The 22,349-nt window shown below is 36.5% G+C and overlaps 1 long non-coding RNA gene across 1 annotated transcript in view; it reads right to left on the bottom strand.

Moving 5' to 3' along the window:
* LOC137243387 (uncharacterized) overlaps nucleotides 1-13,515 on the bottom strand; it is a 33,242-nt gene extending 19,727 nt beyond the window's left edge. Inside the window, exons 1-3 of the long non-coding RNA XR_010950514.1 lie at nucleotides 13,391-13,515; nucleotides 7,128-7,239; nucleotides 6,835-7,043 (exon numbers count right to left, since the gene is read on the bottom strand). This is a non-coding gene — a long non-coding RNA (uncharacterized lncRNA). The remainder of the gene's footprint in view (nucleotides 1-6,834; nucleotides 7,044-7,127; nucleotides 7,240-13,390) is intronic.
* Between the last annotated feature and the right edge of the window lie 8,834 nt (nucleotides 13,516-22,349).

Here is a 22,349-nt window from a genome sequence, read left to right as displayed (position 1 = left end):
TTCTATTGTGTACGAAGACTATGAAAAAAAAAACACTTGATTACAACTCATTTGTATTTCTTTTGTCCAGGGGTTACCCGTTATTTTTCTTAAAAGTGCAGTAAGTGCATTCTGGGAAAAATAAAAATCGGTAAACATCAGTAAACACATTTCGCGTTTTACGTAACTGGCGTAACTTATGCAATTTTAACAACAAAAATCCTTTTTTTTTTTTTAGCATCCTTTTTTTCTTGATACAAGCAAACGACATAACCCACACTAACATTTTTTTTATTAAAACAATATTTGAAAGCGTTTTTAGCTAGAAAAAGGATACGAAAATATGTTGATGCAAAATTGCATAAGCTGCGCGTGAAGATTTCTTTTTCTACGAAATGCATTTATTATTATATTTTTTTTGTTGGGCATTGACTCGTAAAATGCTTTTGTATCCTTTTTTTTTTTGAGAATTACAATAATCAGTTGGGCAACACGAATCTTATGCAATAACATGGCAGCATGCAATTCTTTATAATTTTTGTATACATTCATGTAAAATCCTTAAAAAAACTCATATTATATATAGATTTCCTTTCAAATGGGAGTCCAACTTCTTGCTCTCTACCAGCCTGCACGCCTCACTATGCGCGCACACATACTAACGCATAAAATGCGTTTAGCATACAGTCAAACGAAATCTTACCGTTTCGCGTTAACTGTTCGCAATTGCTGCTGACTTACAACACTTTAGCGCATTATCCTTTGACGTATCCTTGCATTAAATATTCCACGAATTTGCCTTTTATAGGCAAAATACAAATACTTAAAAGCAAATAATCACTTTGGCTGTATTTATTTAGACAATAACTTGTCTTTCATACGAGACAAATCCCTAAAGGATGTAGTATAAGAAATCCTTTGGCGCTCAAGGATTTTTGCTCATTAACCGGATTGAAGACTTTAACTTTTACGAGTTGTTTGCTATGAAAATGTCGGCAACAATGCGCAGCGCTTAAACTGGTATATTCAACAAAAACTTACGCAGGCTATTCAAGGATATGCGCAATTAGGAATGGTATTGTTACATAAATATTTCGGATGAAAAGTGTTGTGCGCCAGCTATACAGGCATCAAAGTTGCTAAATACATGGTAACCAGGCAGTTAAGCGGCGTAGAGTTGTGTGCCACAGCGCGCTGTGAACTCTTCAAGGACATTGGTGATTTTGATTCTTGGTTGAAAACTGGTTTTACGCTTGATGAGTTGAGAAGTTTCAGGTATTTGCAAAAGATTATAGCAAGTATAGGTAAAGACTTTATTGGAATTCAATATTTATTCCAGTTTTATATATAAAATAACTCTACTTATGTATCTCCGATGTAATCTCTAACCATGTTTCCAACAAAAGCATTTCTGCATATCAGCATTGCCCCTTACCCACAAGCCTATCGTTAAGCGCTCCAAATTACATATTTTCACAACTCCCAAGTACGCAATTAATTTAATTATAGTCTAGCTAAACAAACAAATAAGCGCTGAAAGGCATTCTCAATTATAGTTTTGACACAATTTCTTTATTTTCACAGCCACCAACAATAATCCCTATTATCCTGCAAAACAAAGTGGTTCTTAGAAATATTGCGATCAAAACAAAAAAAAAAAAAATAAAGCAAATAACCAAAGGAAACCAACAAGTGCGTGTGAATTTCACACAGAGCAAAAGAAATAGTGCACAAAGCACATTTCTGAGTTTTTTTTGAAGGAATCTACTGATCCCCAATACTGCCAACTACAATGCACCTACAATTCCTTTTTATTTTTATTTTTTCTTATTTTTTTTATCACACTGAATCTTATTCTTCATGAATCAATAAAATGATAGCGCCTACTTGAGAGCAGAATTCGTCTGAATGTTTGTCCATTTATTGCTCCCTTTCATTTATTATAACGCAAGGAATAGTACATTAGATTGGGATGAAAAAAGTTGGAAAAGTGTGGCCCTAAATTGAAAAGGAGTTAGAAAAGTGTTTACAACGACCTTTGAATGTTCTTCAAAGATATAGGTGTACGTCGACTTAGATAACTTTTGTTCTTCATTTAGCTAGAACTCGCCTAGGAATTGAAGTTATAACACAACAAACGTAACTTTACCTCTATAAAAAATACCAGACTAACTAGGTAGAGCGTAGTGAGCTTCTTATCGTATATAGGTATTGGCTGCGTGTTCTGGTACCTTATTTTGCTATGAAAACCCCCCGATTTGGGTGTAATGTTTTAAACTCTGTCTTAAAAATATTTTACTAACTATTTGAGAATTACAAGCACACTCAACGGTTAATGAAACAAGCGAAGGAAAAATGTTCATAGTTTAAGTCACTTAAACAGATACCAAATAGTTATTATTTTACTATCTGCTTATTATCGAAATGGAAATTATAGTCGAGTTATCGGTTTGTTTTCGTCTTGTTATCGCCAACTGATAGGCCCCTTATATATAGGTTTCTGACCAGCTTGTTATCAAGGTTACAGATTTGTCATCGATTTTATATTGCAGTTTTATGGGTATCCGTTTCATAACAGCCCGGTAAGTTGTCGGTAACAAATCGCTAACACGCAGATAATAAGTCGGCAACTTTTCGATAACGAGTTGATAACTTTTTAATAGCATACCGTTAACACGCCTATAACAAATTGGTAACACTCCGATAACAAATCGCTAAACTTAGCAAACGCATACATTTTTTATAACAAATCGATTATTTTCCTATAATTTTTCGATATCAAATCGATAACTTTTTGATAATAAATCGATAACTGTTCGATAAAAAACCCATACATCTTTGACTACAAATCGATACATTTTTCTATACCAAATCAATAACACGCCGATACAAAATGTTTAACACTCACACGACAAGTCGACACTTTTCGGTTAAAAATTAATAATTTTTTAATTTAATATCGATAACTTTACCAAAAAAAAAAACAATAAGTTTTTGTAAAAAATCCATAGTTTGTAGATAAAACATCCAAAAAGTTTTGATTACAAATCGATAGTTTTTCGATAGCAAATTGATATTTTATTTACCAAATCGATAACACGCCCATAAGAAATTGGTAATACTCCGAAATAAGAAATCGAAAATTTTCGATGAAAAAAAAATAAAAATTAAATAATCGAGAATTATTTGATATATAATCGATAACTTTTCGATAATAAAACAACATATTTTCGATAAAAAATCGATAACTAGTCATACTTTATCGATAACACACCTTGCCATTATTTGCTACAGTTTAGTGACTACACTTACGCTTACATACTGTAATCCCCCATACAGCATACCACCTTCTCAGACCACACCTACACGGAGCAAAGTTGTTTACACATAAAAAATAATTTTCTCTGTAAGCCTTGAAACAAGTTTCAAGTTAAGGGATAGACTTTTGCAACCTTTTCTTCGTATGGTGACTGACCCAGTCTAAAGTATATACATATGTGTAAAGTATGATATCCTTACACATACAAACAAACAAAAGTCTATAAGCATGCATGAAACAAGTGCATGTTGTATGAATAAAGAGCAACAACGAAAAGGATCAAATTAAATGCATAAGCACGTAAAATAGAATAAATTCTCACGAAGCATACTCGCACAGGCACATACGTACATCAATACATAACAGAAATGGAATAGCTCTCACAGGTACTCGTACCTTGTACCGAAAAGTATTTAGTTCAGCGGCCGCAATAGCGGTATTAGTATTATCATAACGATCAGAATGAGCATGAAAAGGAATGTTTATTCATATGAAAAGGACTCACAAACTAATAAGTCAAATTGTATTTATTTATTCAAAAAGGAACAGAATGAAAAATTACAGTGAAGAAGAAGAAGCTCTGTGAGAATGTCGGTAGGTAAAATGCGTATTTTTGAGTATTTATTGATTGGAGAGTTTGTGTGAAGGAATCGAAGCAAATGATCCTGGGAAAATGCACTTGTCATGCTGTGTTGACAATGCTGAGTGCGGCAGCTACAAATATAAAAGTACACAAAAAATTCACACGCGAAAAAGGATGTGATTTATAAACATTAGAAATTTCAACAAAATAAACCCTTGCAATCATTTTTTTTCTATATATTTCTGGATAAAAACAAAATACCAATACATTCCAAGCTCTCTTTTAGATTGCCGATACACACTAGGAATTCAAATAAAGTTTTGCGAAGCGAGAAAGCTGAGGAAAAATTCCTATTAGTAATAAAATTCCTCGTGGCATATTATCACAACATCGCTGCATACTTATAGCAAGGGTACTTCAACGCAAACGGCACTTCATTCAATTTTAAAATAGTTTGATAGGTGCGTTTAATAATGTCTTGCCTGTAGCTAGCACATGCGCGTTGATTTAGGCGTCGAGAGTACGAGTGTGAGAATGATTGCAGAAGATTGCCGATGCCAGCGGCTGCCGAGGAGCTACTTTAGTGGATAGCATGGTAATGCTGGTCAGGAGAAATTTTCTGCATATTCTGCACGATCCAGGCCTCCCTCGATTGGGGCACCATCACTGGCATTGTCTTATGGGATTAGATATATTGGAATTATGCCGCACAGCTGCCTTGGAAACTCAATAGGTAGGAAAGGGCCAAGAAGGCCTCGATTACCTTGCACTCCTGCAGAAGGCGAGAGAGATAGGGATATGGGATTTCTTGCCATGAGTCCTTCTTTGGCATTACAAGATGTTAGTTGAGCTGATATACATAACTCTTTGTGTATTCTGGTCATTATACACGGCGAGCATTAATTAGTTGTTGGCGCTCATACACTACCAGCCCTGATTGACATTAGCGCCGCTCTCAGGGCAACACTCACATTGGTCTTGTACATGATGTTGCAAATAAGTGGATATTACAGGCAAGAAGACTGCGGCCAAGGCGTTGATCATGTTTCGTGATATTAGATATGGGTCCTCTTATTACAGGTAGTACAGCATTCTACTTTACTGCAGGAAGGATAGTCCACATATTTGTGCGGACAACTGCATCATGCAACTATTTCAGTACTTTCGTTGTTTCTAGAAAATATAAGGGGAAGAATTCAACTGGGACAGTTGACAAGTGAAATGGTTTAAAGATAAGTCGAAGTTGAAATATAAGATTTATCTCAGAGTTTTAGCTCGATGTAAGCCGCAAACTCAAGCTGCCTGATGAGTGATATGTCTCTCAAGTGGAAGTCGTAAATAAGGCTCTGAGTTCGACTGTGCTGCAATCGAAGTTAATTTGTGTGTGTCTGGTCTCCCTTGCGATTCCTACGATTTATTTTAAGATAAGGAGCATTAGAATCACTGGAGTAGTAGTATCCTGTAAAGTTATTACACATACCATTTAGGCCGAACCAATACAAATCAACTGAAATTGGCGTGCGACAAAGAAATCCGAATCTCGCTGAGCCCCGACTCAGCTATGCAAGTACTGTGCAGACACACCTGTCTGTTAGGCTATCGATATTCTTCTGGCCGGAAGTGGATAGCAGGTGGCCTACCGAAACCATTTAGGAAAATAAAGCTAAGCTATTTAAATTGAAAACACGTCGTACTGCAATTGTATGCAGTATGATGAAGTGGAATCTAGGCTTAAATAGACTAAAGTAGTTCGGCATCGATTTACTTTGATCTTTAGAGTATCTAACCAAAGTCGAGATCTCTATGTAATCAAAGGTTATGTCACCGTTATTGTATGCAATACCGTCACGGACGCTCGTGAGAAAATTTCATTTGAGGTTATTGTAAAAAAATTACAAACTCGCTGCGGTTCTTGGACACTGTCAAGGGCTCAGCATCTCCAGCCCGATAAACAAGGGACTCAACTCTGTATTTTACATGGCCGAAGTATTACAGCCAATTGGCAACTGATCGCAGACAAGCAGCTAGAAAGTGGTGCGAAAAACCTCCCATCAGTGCTAGCCAACATAAAAGGCAACAACACTTTCTTCATCTGTTTTTCACATCTCATTGGAAGTCTCGGCTTTCCTCTGTTACCAAATTCGTTACCTTTTGGCTATTGCATGTTGACTCAGAATTACAATTCGTATACTTGTTTAAGCCTGTTTTGTATCTTCTCGTTATTTTTGTGGCAGTGCTTCAAGTTATCCAACAAGACTGCGTCGACTCATCGTGGATGAGCCTGACGGCCTGTTTATGCTCATGTGCTTACGGAGATAACTGCTTATGTTCCTGGGCAGATCGTTCCATCAAATGTCTATTTGGATGCTCTGGTTTTTGAGTATTTAACAGAAACTGTTTTAAGCATTTCGCTTTTTTATGAAGAGTGTTTCCATTGCACTGTTGAGATGGGGTGCTGGTGACATAAGAATGCATCCTGTAGCAGTTCTGTGCGCAGTGTTTTCACACAATCCTGCAATTGCGGCGGCATGCTCGGTGCTGGACAGTCGGTAGAGTTATGCCATCGACGTGGTTGTATAATATAACCGATAAGGACTTGGTCGGTAATTGAATGATTGACTATGTCAGAAGTTTTAGATAAGACTAGTCCTACGAGTATTGTTCTGTATGTTTCACGCCATTATCCAAAGCTTTCGAATATTTACTCGTAACCCAAAATATGGAAGTCTGGAGGGGTAAAATCTACCGATACGAAGTATAAACTTTAAGTAACTATAGTACTGTTTTAACTATTGGCCTGCGTAATGCCTTTATACTTTATATCAATATTTTTTAATTTCCTTTAGCAGGTAGGGGTGCTTTTCTGGTAAACATATGAGTCGCATTTCCCACCCCAATAAGTTTCTGATGGCAGCTTGTAATTTACTTAAGAACTAAAGACATGTCTCCTTACCTGTTATTCAAATTATATCAAATGTTTGTTGGCTATTTTCTGTCGATTGCAAGACCGGTACCTTTTTTGTATACACATTCGCCCAACACACGATCGCTGAGGCTCTACGACACATATTTATTTGCATAAAGGAACACAGAACATAAGAGCAAATTTATCACGCCGAAATAACTGACATATCCATATCAAAGTAGCAAGGAGCCCCTCTTCTACAAGACAAAAACACACGCAATACGTAATAAAAGCGCAAAAGCCATTAAATTAAATGAAAAGAAAAGATTAGGGATACATACCTACGATTGAGGTTTTTCACGTGTGACCAGGTGTGCGCTTGGCTTGTGACTATTAAATAGCGAACGCAAGAAATAATGACTGCGATTCTATCAAATTCTAAATTAACTGTACCTAGACCAAAAAACAAAAACATAAAAAACTTTTTGAAAGGCGACTAAAGTAAAAAGATTTGTGTAAGATGTAAACCATAAGGTTTTCTAGGGTAACACACTTAAGAATGAGGCATTATGGTGGTTGAATCAAATCGAAATTTTTCATAATTATTGTACGCATGCGCAACAAAAGAGTGGCTTTTTATGAGCCAAGGAATTGTGCGGTTAAGACTGAGTTACTTTATTTACATTTTATGACTTTCGCTGACGTAGTGTGCAAATCAAAAGGGGTGGATTTTTCAATAACTTTTTATATATTTCCAAGTTGAAGTAATATTCGTGCATATGCCCATATGTCTTTTCGAAATTGTTACTACTTTACGACAAATGAACTATGCACTTTCCGTTTGCTTTTAAAGTTTTCAATTTGATTTCATCGCATACATACATACTTACGATATTAGCCCAGCAAACAATTAGAGCCATAAAGGTATCCTAAAGGAGTCCAAAATTGTAACGTTCACGCTCTTTATGAACTCTTTTAGGAGTCCAAAATTAATGTATTTCCCTCGATATGTGCCTTTTCTCATACATCGTATGACCCTAAATAAGAGTCATATATGCCTCCAAATGGACTTATAAACAGCTAATTTTCAGTACTTATTGGGCTCCGGACTACTTTGCGAAGATTTTCGGAGTCTTTTATAACTTTCACAAACCGAATTTTTTATTTTTTTGTTCTTCATATAGGTTCATACTATATTTACATACACATGCATATATTCATATAAATGACAACTTTTGGACATTGGAATAAGGGAAATATATTCGAGCAAACTTTGGAAAAGATTCTTCACATTACTGCGGTCTCCACAAGCATTTCGCAGGGAGTCTTTGGAACTAAATGAACAATTTCCATACATACATACATACATATGTAAGGCATACCGATTTAGGCGATCCTGCGGTGAAAATCGGTTGGAAGACTCACATTTTTAAGATCTTATGATTAGATATGGTCAGCAACAATAAAAGAAATTACATCCATGCAATTTTAGTCACAAACAGAAGAAACGTTATAAGCAATATCCTATGTACCTACATATGTATGTATGTAATTTAAATGAAAAAAATTTCATAATAAAATATGAATATTTCTTCCAAGATTGCTTTGCTAAAAATTAACTTTCGCCATGCGGCTCATAATTTTAATCATATCAGAGTCATAAGAGACTCCTATAATATCAGATTTGTGATGCTAACAATTTTCACATATTTCGGTCTCCTATCGGATTACTACACTGAAAGAAATGGTGCTAGTAAAATCAACAAATCGGTTCTGTTGTTCTGACTTAACGGAGATTCGGTGAAATTGAGCGAATTATGGTTAATTCGACCGAGTTCTTTGTCAATGGACAAATTAGTTTAGTCATTTCAACAGACCAGAAATTGGCGCTCTTAAGTTAACAAAATTCTGTAAAATTGACAGATTCCTAATCAATCTAACTGATTTGTTTGTTAACACAACTGATCTCACTGGTCATTTCAACAGCGATCAACAGTCAATACATGAGCAAATTTCAAAGAGAATTTTACGCTCACTGCGCTCTCTACTTTGTACTTATGTATGCTGTGTAATATATTGTAACGAATTTACTTGCAAATCCTCTTATTTGCCCTTTTGCTAAGCTCGTATCACTAAACTGTTGAATAAATAACTCCAATATTGAATAATGGAAAAATGGTCTTTATTAAAGTACTTCACACTAATACTTTGCAACTAGCTGGCTTAATAACCAAACTGGTAGCTTAAATGAAACTGACTTTCAAAATAATACTGCTATGGCTCGCTAGATAGCGTCTTAATCGAAACTGCTTGATAACTCAAATCAAACTGAATTCCAGCGCCTCTACATTTGCTGTCTTTTATACTCTCTGATTTCAACGTTCGCATCTTCTAGGCGCTTCCAGAATTTACACGATTACAACTGCACGATTTTATAGCTTCTCTCATTGCATACTTTCAGGAGTATCTCAGATATATGCATGTGTTTGTGCATTAACTCTCCGCTGCTCGTATATGTACATGGTACATAAGTGTAGACGCAATTATTGTTTCGTTTATGTAGATACATAATGATTGAATTATTGATGAAAATTCACGTCACTGCTTAGCATCGGCTTAGAGATGGCAGCACCCCTTAGTTTTGCTAATATTCGTAAGAATATGTATGCACATATTTACGTGTGTATATGGCGACCGCCGTGGTGTGATGGTAGCGTGCTCCGCCTACCACACCGAAGACTCTGGGTTCACACCCCGGGCAAAACAACATAAAAATTTTAGAAATAAGGTTTTTTCAATTCCTAAGCGGGGTCGCCCCTCGGCACTGTTCTGCAAGCACTCCGAGTGTATTTCTGCCATGAAAAGATCTCAGTGAAAACTCATCTGCCTTGCAAATGTCGCAATATAGGTACTTTCGTACAAAGCTGTCGCAACAAATTTTTTTCATTTGACTACTAAAACGGTCAATTACGAATCAAAGATTTGTGCACAGTCGATTCAACATCTTGTTGCGATGGATAAAAATTGACAGAAATTTCGGTTGAATTGACCCGTATTTCGGTTGATTTTACCAGTGTTTTTCTTTCAGTGTAAATTAAGAGCGCTCCGTGAATATTTCTAGGATAGATTTCAGGTGTTCTCAATTATTCTTTATACAGTTTCAAAAAAAAAATACTTATGTATATAATTAAACGTTTGACGTTTTAATATTTTCTTAGCATACGTTCAATTTTCAAATCATGAAAAGTTTTTATATTGAGTGTTCGCGAATCAAGCCTTGAACGTCCTGAAGAGCCACGCAAGTGTTAGCTAAAAGAAGGTTCAAAGACCTGGGCTGAGAAGCTGCATCGCAGTCTGAGACTTAAACAACCAGTTGGCTCATTGTGATGTCAGAAACCGTAGGTAATCCTTAGTGCACCAGCTACTACGGATCGTACCTCGTAGAATCAATAAATTCGCAAGTGTTTGTTGATATGACAAAGAGAAATCAGAATCAGCAATCCATGCTTTCATCCGAAGTTGTTATCATTCGAGTGATACTCACAACTCAAGTCTATTTTGTGGTAAGAGTTTTGAATACCGGCATATTTTTCTATTTTTCAAAATTTTCGGTATCAAAAAAGTCGCTGTGTTTGTGAAAATTTTTTGCACATAAAAAATTTTTCTGTGTTTTCCTTTGTATACAAATATATCCAGTCTCACGTACATACACACATACACTGAAAGAAAAAGACTGGTAAAATCAACCGAAATACGGGTCAATTCAACCGAAATTTCTGTAAATTTGTATCCATCGCAACAAGATGTCGAATCAACTGCGCACAAATCGTTGATTCGTAATTGACCGTTTTAGTAGTCAAATGAAAACAAAAAGTTGTTGCGACAGCTTTGTATGAAAGTACCCATGTTGCCATATAAATAAATAAGGTGCGGTACCCGCCGAAGAGATTTTAGGCCCAACTTCTCTTCCAATTTACGTCCTGCTCCTTTTTAATTTTTCTTACAAATTGACGGGACGGAACCTACTTGTTTTATGCCGACTCAGAACGGCATCTGCAAGGCAGATAAGTTTTCACTGAGAGCATTTCATGGCAGCAATACACTCGGAGTACTTGCCGAACACTGCCAAGGGGCGACCCCGCTTAGAAAATTTTTCTTCTAATTGAAAAAGTTTGTTTCTAAAATTTTGATGTTGATTTCCCCGGGTGTGAACCCAGGGTGTTTGGTGTGGTAGGCGGAGCACGCTACCATCACACCACGGCGGCCGCCATATAAATACGTAAATATGTGAATACATAGATACGCATGCTTGCTACATATCCATACACATGAATATAGAAATGAAAATAGCAGTCACAAAACTGATTCTCAATTCTTTCAGTTGCAGCTCAGCTCATTCTCAATTTCTTCTCTCGCATGTAGTTGCCACACTTGATTGTTTCGGACAAAACTTGTAGTATATATGTTTGACGTAACATTTTAAAAAGAGAACTTGTAAGTTATAGAAAAGTAAATAATCAAATCGCAGAAAGGTAATTCACCACTGGAGTAACTTTACATGTAATTCGGCAAGTTTAATTTTCGTAATACTTTAAGTTGAAACGATTCCAAAACAACTCAAACTTTTATTTTGTCGGAAACATCAACATTTAAAAAGGATGTTTTTTTTTATTATCTTATTAGATTCGTTCATTCATAAAAACTTGAACAAAATGTTACTAACTTTGGAAAAATCCTATTCGTTCAAACAAAACTTTTGCAGCAAGAGGGCGCAATTTTGCATTTCGCTTGGAGGAGAAGTTGCAAAATTGTACCCGATAAATAAGTGTCCCGGTATCTCATAATTTTTGCACAGTAAATTCAAAAAAGGGGTTTTTTCGTTTTGTACTGATAACTGAAAAACTAGTTTTTTATTGTTTTCCCATTTTGTGTTTTTTCGATTTGATGGTTTTCTTATTTTGGTGTTTTTTTTTTAATAAATGGCACCATCGTCATAAGTAAAAAGTAGGGAAATTTGAAATTTGCTCATGTATTGGTAGTTGATCGCCGTTGAAATGACTTGTAAGATCAGTTGTGTTAACAGAAAAATCAGTTAGATTGATTAGGAATCTGTCAATTTTACAAAATTTTGTTAACTTAAGAGCGACAATTTCTCTCCTGTTGAAATCACTAAACTAATTTGTTCGCTGGACAAAGAACTCGGTCGAATTAACCATAATTCGATCAATTTCACCGAATCTCCGTTAAGTCAAGAACAACAGAACAGGTTTTTTGATTTTACTAGCACCATTTCTTTCAGTGTATGCATGTACATAAGGATAGGATAGGATAGGTTAGGTGGTAGCTGCCCTGATAAGGATAGCTCACTTGGACAACACGAAGGTCCGTTGTGATACCACATACACCAAAAATAACGGTGACTTAGATCTAGCTACTTAGAGAATCGTTGGGTGGCAACGATAAAGCTCCGAATGATACCGATCTCAACTTTGGATATATCCTCGGGAGATCCAAGTGAGTCGCGACCGAAGTACTTTCGCCTAGTTCTGGCAAAAGCTGGACAATCAAGCATAAATGATGCTAGAGCACAAATATTTTTTAAAAATAAAATCCGGTTGTGCATACACGTATGAATAAGAATTTTTGAAAGAACAACCCAAGGCCTACATGCGCAGTGAATATGAAGTCGAATGGTAACTTTTATAACCTTTTGTCAATTTCAATGGCACAACACGTAAGGATATGAAATCCCCTCTTTTGTTTTTCCGCTTCGTTTGGCTGATTTTTCTTTTTCATTTTTCTGCTATTACTATTACACTTCCTTCCTATGGTGGCGAACGCGTGTGAAAGTTTTTGTTCTGTCGATTGGAGTGCGCAAGGACACGCTTCAGCCATTTTGTTTGCAAGCGTTGACACAAGAAAAGGCGTTGGAATTTGAAAAACTTGAAGTTTGATAAGAACTTGGTAGGGCGCATGCGCAACTGTGTGTGGTACTGATTTTTAGTGCGCAGCGGGATTTTCTTTATATAAATGACGCATAGCTATGTTGATATTTATAATGAATTCTGAAAATGTTTTTACGTACATTATTTGGGGTGGTTCTATGATTTCTTATGCTCAATAGTTCGCTGAAATTTGTATCTTTCGAGAAATTGCGCATTTGTTAACTCGGAAATTGTCAAGGAATGCGACTGACGTGTGTTTCATATGAATGATCATATCTATGTATAAATTAAAATTATTATTCAAGTTACAAGCGAATTTTAACCACCCTTAGTTGAATGTGGACGATGTACTTTTCGTATGAAATAAGGTCTTGGAACATAATGTGCAAGTTTTTTGTTTTTCTTTTTCCTGAATATAAAAATATACATGCTATGTACCGTCAAAGTAATAATCAGCGCTATTTAGTTTTCTAGAGCATAAAATACATTTATACATACAAAGCAATAAAATACATTGCCACAAACACTGCCATTAGCAAGCGAGACTTTTCAATTTCATGTCCTTTTTCTTATGTCCTTGCGTTGAGTGAAGTTTTTTTTTTTTGTTTTGTCATTCATTTTTATACAAAATTTACGCATTTTATTAAAATTGTACTCACCTTTTCAACATTTGCAACAAAACTATTTCAACTGTTTATCGTTTCTCTTGAACTTTCTTTTACAAATTAATGCATATTTTATTTTAGTTTTGTTCCAGAAATAGAAAACCGTCAAAATTCCAAAAAGTATCCTGAAAAATAAATCCTTCTTAAAACATCAATACTAAAAACAAATTATTTTCAATTATTAGCGTCATTCTTAGCGCAAATAAGAAAAATTATGAAACAATACTAACATAAATAGGTCTGCGTTTAAGTTTTCCCTACATACCCACCAAAAAGTGTCATAAGCGATTGTTAGGAAAAATGCTGGGCCGCTCATAAGAGTGCAAAAAATAAGTAGCTTCGTCGAAAATACACTCAGAACGAAAATCGGCATCTTAAAACAGGAACAAAAAAGGTCTAAAGGTTAGATTAGGTTATAGTAGCTTCCTCCCAGCAAGGGGGTGGGCCACACTTATGCCCGCTTGCACATTGTGACACCACTAAATGAGCTAATACTCTTCCCCTTTGAATATGTAAAAGTCTTAACCAATTTACCCGTCTAATGTAGCACTGAGTGCCTTCAATTACAGCTTAGGCAAGCTGCTCCGCTAAACAGCCTAGGAAGGAGTTGTTCAGATACTCCATAGTTGTCCTGGATAAAGCCGGGAATGTACAGAGGAAATGTTCAACAATTTCTATCTCCTTCTCATCCCGAAAGTTTCGACAGAACTCAATCGTTATGATTCCTAGAGTCCCGTGAATATTCCGATCAATATACCTGGGGAGGAACGATTGAGGTTGATGAGGAACTTAGCCTTCAATTTCAGCTTAGGCAAGCTGCTCTGCTAAATAGCCTATGAAGGAGTTATTCAGACATTCCATAGTTGTCATGGCTAAAGCCGGGAATCTACAGAGGAAATGTTCAACACTTTCTATCTCCTCCTCATCCCGAAAGTTTCGATAGAACTCATTAGTTAGGATTCCCAGGATTCGATATGTGACATTGATTTGATAAGGAAACCAGTTCGACTCTCATTTGTACGTATTGTGCGAGCCAAGTTGGTCGAGGAACCTCACAAGAGGATTCCAGTACATATCGGGCATTGATTTGCTAAGGAATCTAGTTCGGCTCTCATTTATGTGTACCAAATTGGTCGATAGAGCTCACACGTGGGTTCCAGTGCCCGTGAGGAAATATTTTCATGTAGCAGAAGGAAGAGCGATGTGCCTTAACTGCATTAACTCGGTCTGTTAAGAGGCCAGTTCATCTGCAACACAGTTCCCAGGTGCAATATTTTGACCTAAGACCCACATCGTATTGTGGTGCACTGAGAGGCTAGTTTATTTAGTGACTGTCTGCAATCTTTTGCTACCTTTGAGTAAGCAATCCTACCTTGAAGAGCTTTGATCGCTGCTTGACAGCCTGAGCAATTTGCAACGGACGTGAGATTCTTATATAGTAGCTACCGATCATCCTCCTTTATTGGTGTTAGTTCTGCCTGAGATACGCTGCAGCGGCTCCGGGGTCTAATACTTAAGGTGAGATCTTTTAAGAAAATATCATGCCATTGGCGTTGCTCTGGGATTCTGTCAGATAATTTGATGTAAACAAGTTGTCTGTTGTCCCTCCAGGGCAGAACTCTCTTACTTCATTAATAAAGTTTTCGCTACTAGATTTCACAGCAGAGGATGAACCAATTTCATGTGGTCATACCAAATCATACCCGATACCTTAGTACATAAATGGTGCTTGTTACCGGAACGTACAGGATCTGCATCCGGCAAAGGACCATCAACATCAATAATACTACCCAAGGCCTTCGGGGAGTGTCCTTATCGCTACAACGACAACTACAACAACAACAACCACAACTCCTTGGGGAATACCTCTGAATGCGTACCGTATTATGCAATTTTGTAAGTGACTAATCTAACCTCATGTGCACTAAGACGTTGTAAAACGCTTCCCCTTTATCGAAAAAGATGCCTAGGTTGAAGTCTTTGAAGACAATCCCTCCTTCTATTTTAATAGCTCGACGGATTTTCCTTTGGAATACGCGTGTTGAGAGTTAGAAAGGTTTCCTATGTGCATGATATTCCTAATCTCCACATCCAGTAACCTTTCCGGGGTTTTAAGGAGCAATAAATCAAGGCTTATATACCTTAAGTCATTAGGCTTTATGTTTGAAGCTCGTCTCCTTTTGAGTGTGAAGTGTGCCTTTCCCTCAGTGCATCTTCTTGGCATACGGTAGAGACTAAGACAGACATTATAGATTTTTGAGAGCATGGACCATAACATTCGCATCTCCGCTTGCATACTTCTGCGGGAAATAAATTACCGGTACATGCGACTTAAAGCGGTTTGATGGCCTATTCAACCCTGTCAGATTCTTGCGTTTTGTTCTACAAAGTATTCACAATTTTTGTTTTAACTGGTAGTCGGAGCTAAGAGTTATAAGAGTTTTGCTAAAAAATTAAATAAGCCTTTTATAAGGACTGGCTTATTTAGTGTATCGTTACTACATACACGCATACATACATACAAAGCGTTTAGCATTTACTTTGTGACATTAATTTTCAGTTACCAAAAATATTTACAAATTCTACTTTTAGGGCGTTTTTGTGTTTTAATCTCAGCAATTGCCTTTGTGACAAATGCTTGACCATGACCATGACTGACCGCTCGTCACTTTTCTATCTTCCACGATCCCACATACCTACCTACTTAAATTGTTAAAAGCGACTTCGCAGAATCTTGCTTTACGTTTAGTATACAAATACAAAAACTTGATGTCAATTCCAATGCGTTTGTTGGTTTTATAATCTTCCACATTCTTTTACTTAGTTGTTGGTTTCTTGGTTTGCGACCTCCTGTCGACACTCGCGTAAAATTTCGCATTTACTTTAAATTGCAACAACAACTATAGCGAAAAAACCTAACACCCCAATTAAACAAGTCTATTGTAGTAAACTAGTCCACTAGTGCGGCGTAGGCGTTCACAACAACAACATGCAAGACATGTCAATCAACAACGATAATGTCTTTACCTCAACGAAGAAAAGCGTAACAGAGCTCTCTTGATTTTTATTTTTTTTTTTTTTTGCTTGCTTTCTCAGAAGTGTATTTGAGTAAAAATTTCTTCTAGTTGGGTGCTGTCCTGCTGTGTAGTTTAACCTAGATGTCGCTTGGAATTTAGCACCTTCAACGCAGCCTAATCTGCCAATGAGACAACAATTTTCTTGCAGCGTTTTGTAGAATTATAGATGCGCATATGAGGGTGTCCGACAGCGTAACTTCTTAGAAATTTCAACACTGCGACTGATCTGTTTCGTCTTGCTGTTAACCAGTAATTTGTGGATAGTAGTTCGATTAGTTTTTGGGCACGAAGTAATTGATTTTCGTTTCACATTTAGTGGGCAAGTTTTGTGGACCACAAGGAGATTTCTTTGGAAACTCCTCGAAAGCATAAAATATTGATTTACTTTTATGGGATGTGGTGCTGTAAGCGGCCCTACCTCTTACACATTTTAAAATAAGCTCTCCTTTCCTGTTCCCTTATATTCTACTTCAGGACCTCTATTTCGTCTTCCCCCCAACATTTGTTTCGAAGCGTGAGTGACTCGAATAAAACAGCTGTATTTTAGAGATCATTTATGTTTACGGACTCAAAATCAAACAGAGAATAACTCCTGCCAACAAGTGCTACTATGGACTGGGTAGGCAAATGAAAAGTAAAGTCCTCTCTCGACGAACAAAAATCCAGCTCTAAAAGTGGCTCATCATACCTGTTCTGATGCATGACTCAGAATCATGGACGGTGTCGAGAGAAGATGAGGTGGCTCTTGGAGTGTTCAAGAAAAACAGATTTATGGCCCTGTCCGAGATGCCGGCGGCGTGTATCAAAGTGCAGCGAATAAAAAAACCCAACTGCTTCGCTGGCTAGGTCACGTCATGCGAATGTACGAAGACGCCCCGGCCAAGAAAGTATTGAAGTCAATACCACTGTTTAGAAGCAGAGTCGCAGACCTCCACTTAGCTGGGAGAGGCAGATGGAGGAAGACTAGACCTCCCCTGGTGCACCTAATTGGTATCAGTTATCGCGAAATGAAGAAAGGCATTATAAGTGAGAAAATATAAATATAATGAAGGCACTTGCACATTTTGAAGAGAGAGAAAAGTAAGTACAGAACGGGGTCCTCTACTTTTAGCTGTGTTAGCAGTGCTTCGAACCAATCTAATGGGCGCAACTACTCACGAATGGTCGTCAGACTTCTCTTACAAAATTCCAATGAAACTAGCCGTTTCAAGCGAGCCATACGGGCATTGTCGTTAGATCCATTGGTTCCACATAGCAATTGAATAGACGGTTGGTATCATATGGGGACAATTTGCATGCTGGAGTGGTTTAGCCCAAAATTTAAGGCCCACCTATTTTGACTGCGAAGATAGGATATTTCACCTACCTCTCCGAATAAGGCGCCATTTCCGCAGGTCCAGCGCCACAATAACTATCGCGTTGTGGAATTTTTCTGATTTATCTAGGTGTTATTGACGTTCAGCGCGTCGGTAGTGCTATGTCTTTTGGTCATGACTAGCCGAAAGTAAGCAGTGAAATAAAGTAGCATTAGCTGGTTTCCGATACTTTAGCAGCCGCACAACTATTGAAAACTTACATTTGTGAGGAATGGCAAAGGAGGATAGTGCCAACTTAAAACATCTGCTAAGATGCTGATTCTCTCATCGCCATGGTTTTTAATGTTCAATGACCAGTCATCTAATATCCTTATCAAGGTGCCTTATTTGGAGATCTCTTAGGTCTAACGCAGAAATATCTTCACGTTCAAAGGATCTGTGTTGCGGCCGCTGTCGGGGTCGAATAGGTTATAATGGCCAGTACGATGGGTGATGAATGTGATACCACCTCCATTTCCTCTCTCCCGGTCCTTCCGTACCTTGTATAGCTTGCTTTTTGTATAGCAGTAATGACACTATCCACCATGCGGCTTTTAGATTTTTCGACATAAAAGTATATTTCAGCAGTATTGCGTCTAACGCTGGCGAAATACCTAAAGCTAGTCCAAAAATTTGCTTCTACTCTAAGAAGTTCATCTTAAATTGAGTTTAACAGCAAAACACAAAAATAATTTATGATATTACCGTCATGCCTTGTCAAATTTGGTAGGAGATAAATCGATTTCGGCGGTGTGCCATTCTCAGTATCATTTTCCGTTCTGATCTCTTGTTGTCGTTCGTCTTGTATTTATAGTTCGTGGGTACACGAGCACGTATGGCCATATCATCTACCTACGAACTATAAATATGTATAACGCAAGCGACAACAACAGACTAGAACTGTAAATGGCACTGAAGATGGCACAATCCCGAAACCAGTTTGTTTCCAAACCGAATTTGACAAGGGATGACGGAAAATGATTCCAATATACATCAGATATCCAACCTGTTCGAAAATCAACAAAACAAAATGAATTCTGATATTACGTTACTTACTAATTTTTCAGATTCATCTGCTACTATTTGCCATTTTCATGTAATAAAGAATGAAAAGTGTTCACATTCAAATCTATATATTTGATATTAATGGGCACATCCACTTTGCCTACAACTCAAACGAGAGCTTATAATTGGCATTGCTTCAACAAATTGATTTAATAAAATTCAAAGGATATTTGCATATGACAAAAGAAACTACGTAACTCAGAGATGTAGTCGTCAACCAATGGTCTGTTGCTATGTAGTATCTACATTGAATGCTGCATTGCTGCAATGCACCGAACGCGATTCATATCGAATTGGCTTCACTGAATTGGCAACTGTTCCGGAAATAGATGCCAATGACTTTAATATAAACTCATGACTAGGAAATATGCGAAAGTTCATGAAGCGCAGTCAAGAGAAGAGGGGTTGCGGAAGTGCTGCATTCGGGGTGGCGATTGACTAGCAAGTTAGCTGCTTGACGTTGAGTGTAATTGTTGGAAAAATTGCTGACTGACAATACAAAACCACTTGTCACAGTTTCAATACATAAATTGCTCGCTTTTACATTGTAACAAAAAAGCAACAAACACAAAGCTCATTTTTTTTCATAAAAATAATAAAAGAAATGGTATGTATGCAAGTTTGTTGTCGTTCTGATAGAAAGTGAAATCACAGTAAATGTGCACTTAATGCATGGACATTAGACCGATCCATTTGGAGCAAATTGTCTCTTATATTTGATGCTCTTGAACAGAGCTGCACAGCCCCTATACACTTCAAGCACTTTTGGTTTTGTTTTTTGCTCTGAATCATAGCACAAATACAAATTTACATTTCAAATATAAAAAAACATTTCAAGGCACTCCTTATGCTTTCACATATAAATAAAATTCATATGAAAGTTTTTGATTTTCATATGTAAGTGCAAAGCAAAGACACTTTCATATGATGAACGAGCACTTCGGTATAAAAAACAAATTTACACTGGCAACTCAAAATTATTCAAAAATATTATGGCACGAAAATAATTGGTATTCATTACGAAAATTAAAATTCTTCCAGCCATTTAAGGCTTTTACATAGGACTTGGAAACTTGCTACAATTTCACGCTCAGCTGGCAGTTGAACATGATGAAATTCTCCACAGGTCAGCCTGAAATACTTTTTCATGATCTCAATAATTTCTGAGCTAAGGCTTGATCTGTAGCTGACACTTTTTCGCATCGACCTAGATTAGATATTAATGAAGCGAACTCGTTCGAATATTATATATGAACCAACATATGGGTCGCCAGCAACATGGATTCAAAATTTAAAAAAATGTGCGTGGCTCCACCCTTTTTAGATTCAGTTTTTCAACACAATTCCAAAGCTGTAACTTCGGTAAAACATATAGTATAAAATCTGTGAGAAGAGGATCTGAATACCATATTAATGACAATAATAATTGAAACAAATATTGGTCGGTGCTGAGTGAAGTTGTTGTGCTAGGCTTTGAGAATTAGGTTGTGTGAAAATATCCTTTTCTAGAGGATGCATAGCGAAACGATAATTCCTTTTGGCCGAGCCTTCGAATCCCAAAATGTATTGTGACGAATATTAGTATCACTAAGTGATACTCACATCACTAAACGGTTATTAAATAAAGGCACAACAACAATAAAGCTAGCTGCCAGCTCTTGGTACGTAAAAAAATCAATCATCATTTACACCCATATGTACGTACAAGGCAACGAAGAGATACTCGCAAACACAGGTAATCATCAGGCGAAGTAGCACTTATATATACACACGCATATAGCTATGCGAGAGGCTATAAACTACAAATACACATGCATATAGCTGGTAACCAAGTAGTAGATTCTAGAAGGAGAAACGTCTAGACATTTGGAGAAATATGCGGATAAGGCAACAGAGAGTATAAAAGCAGCACAAGCTGAGTAGTAAGGAAGCAGTTTTGATTTAAACACGCTATTGGTTGTGAACTAAAATTTTGAAGTACTACTCTCAAAGTAGTATTAATAAAGGCCAGTTTGCAATATTAAATATTAGAGTGATTTATTCGACAATTTAGCGATTCGAACGTTAGCAGAAGGTTGGAATAAGTGGAATTTCCTAAAAATTCGTTACAATATGAATATCCTAAAAAAAGCAAAGCCATATAGGTCAGAATGCCGCAAATAAGGACACAAATAAAGAAGTTGGTAATATTTCATGTGTAGTTTCTCACTAAATAGCTTTGCTTTTTCTTTTTTTTTTTTTTGATGAGGAGGGCCTATAAAGTCCTTGTTTCAAAATTAACATTTCAGCTACCGGTATATTATGTTCTGCCCTTTGAAGTAGATGAGTAAAAATTTCGAAAATTTAAAATTTCTTCGTTATTAAACTAATCTACGATTACACTTTTTTCCTTATCCTATTTTGAACTTAAGTATTTTTTAAAAGAACAGCTTATTCCAGCAAACATGTTTTTTAATCAGTCTAATGTACATATACATGCATATGCACTGACATAGTGTGTTGAGTCTGTTAGTTATATGTAATTGCTAGTGTACTTTCCCAAGGCTGTCAATTGTTTCAGCAACTGTTTAGTTCGTCTATGTGGTCTGTTTTTATTAAAAGCATAACTTAAATGGTTATGAGGGCAATGATGAATTCACTAAAAATTCAAGCTGTCAGCCCATGACACACCGTGCCTTTGGACATTGGATGATTGAAAATAATTGAATGATCTGATTAACGGGTATTTGCGTTGTTTACATAGTTTTTACTAGGTATTTACATACATATGTATATGGTAATCATAAACATTCAAAAATGAAAATGCAAACCTAAATTTAAGAAAGCATAATTGAATATAATTCAAACTATGAATCATTATACATATGTACATACGTAAATGTATGAAAAGGGTTTAACAAAATGTATTAAATTATTAATAAATCGACTTAACAGTTTTATTTAATATGTACACCAAATAGGACTTGACTATTTGGGTTTCTCAGTACTTAATGTATCAGAATTGATTGAAATCACAAAATATAACAGTTTTTGTTAGTGTCTTATAATATGTTCAAACATAAAACTTAATTGATGCAATTTCGATTTAAATTGAGTGGTGTTCATACAACTCAATTTAGCTTAAACAATAGTAATTTGATAGCTGGTTGGCTCAGCTCTACAGCAACAACATACCTTTGTTCAGACTGTCAAAATGTGGGTGTTGTATTAGGCGAATGGAATGGAATCATAAAACTTTGAAATTTTTGTGTGTTGTAAGAAAATGTGTACAATGTTTTGGATTCATTTTGAGTTTTCCATCTTCTTTTGACAATCCCTACTCGAGTGAAATGAGAAAAATAAAATCAGCTGATGAGATGAGCCAGCCATATAGTTGAGCCATGCGTAAACTGACGTTTAAATCTACTCAATAAAGACACTTTACAAGGTTGCATTTGCAGTTTGAAACAATTTATT

Source organism: Eurosta solidaginis, chromosome 3, assembly GCF_040869045.1.
Source record: "Eurosta solidaginis isolate ZX-2024a chromosome 3, ASM4086904v1, whole genome shotgun sequence".
In the NCBI taxonomy this organism is placed as follows: Eukaryota; Metazoa; Arthropoda; class Insecta; order Diptera; family Tephritidae; genus Eurosta; species Eurosta solidaginis.
Note: the sequence above shows the minus strand (reverse complement) of the source record. Positions and strands in the feature narration are given on the sequence as shown.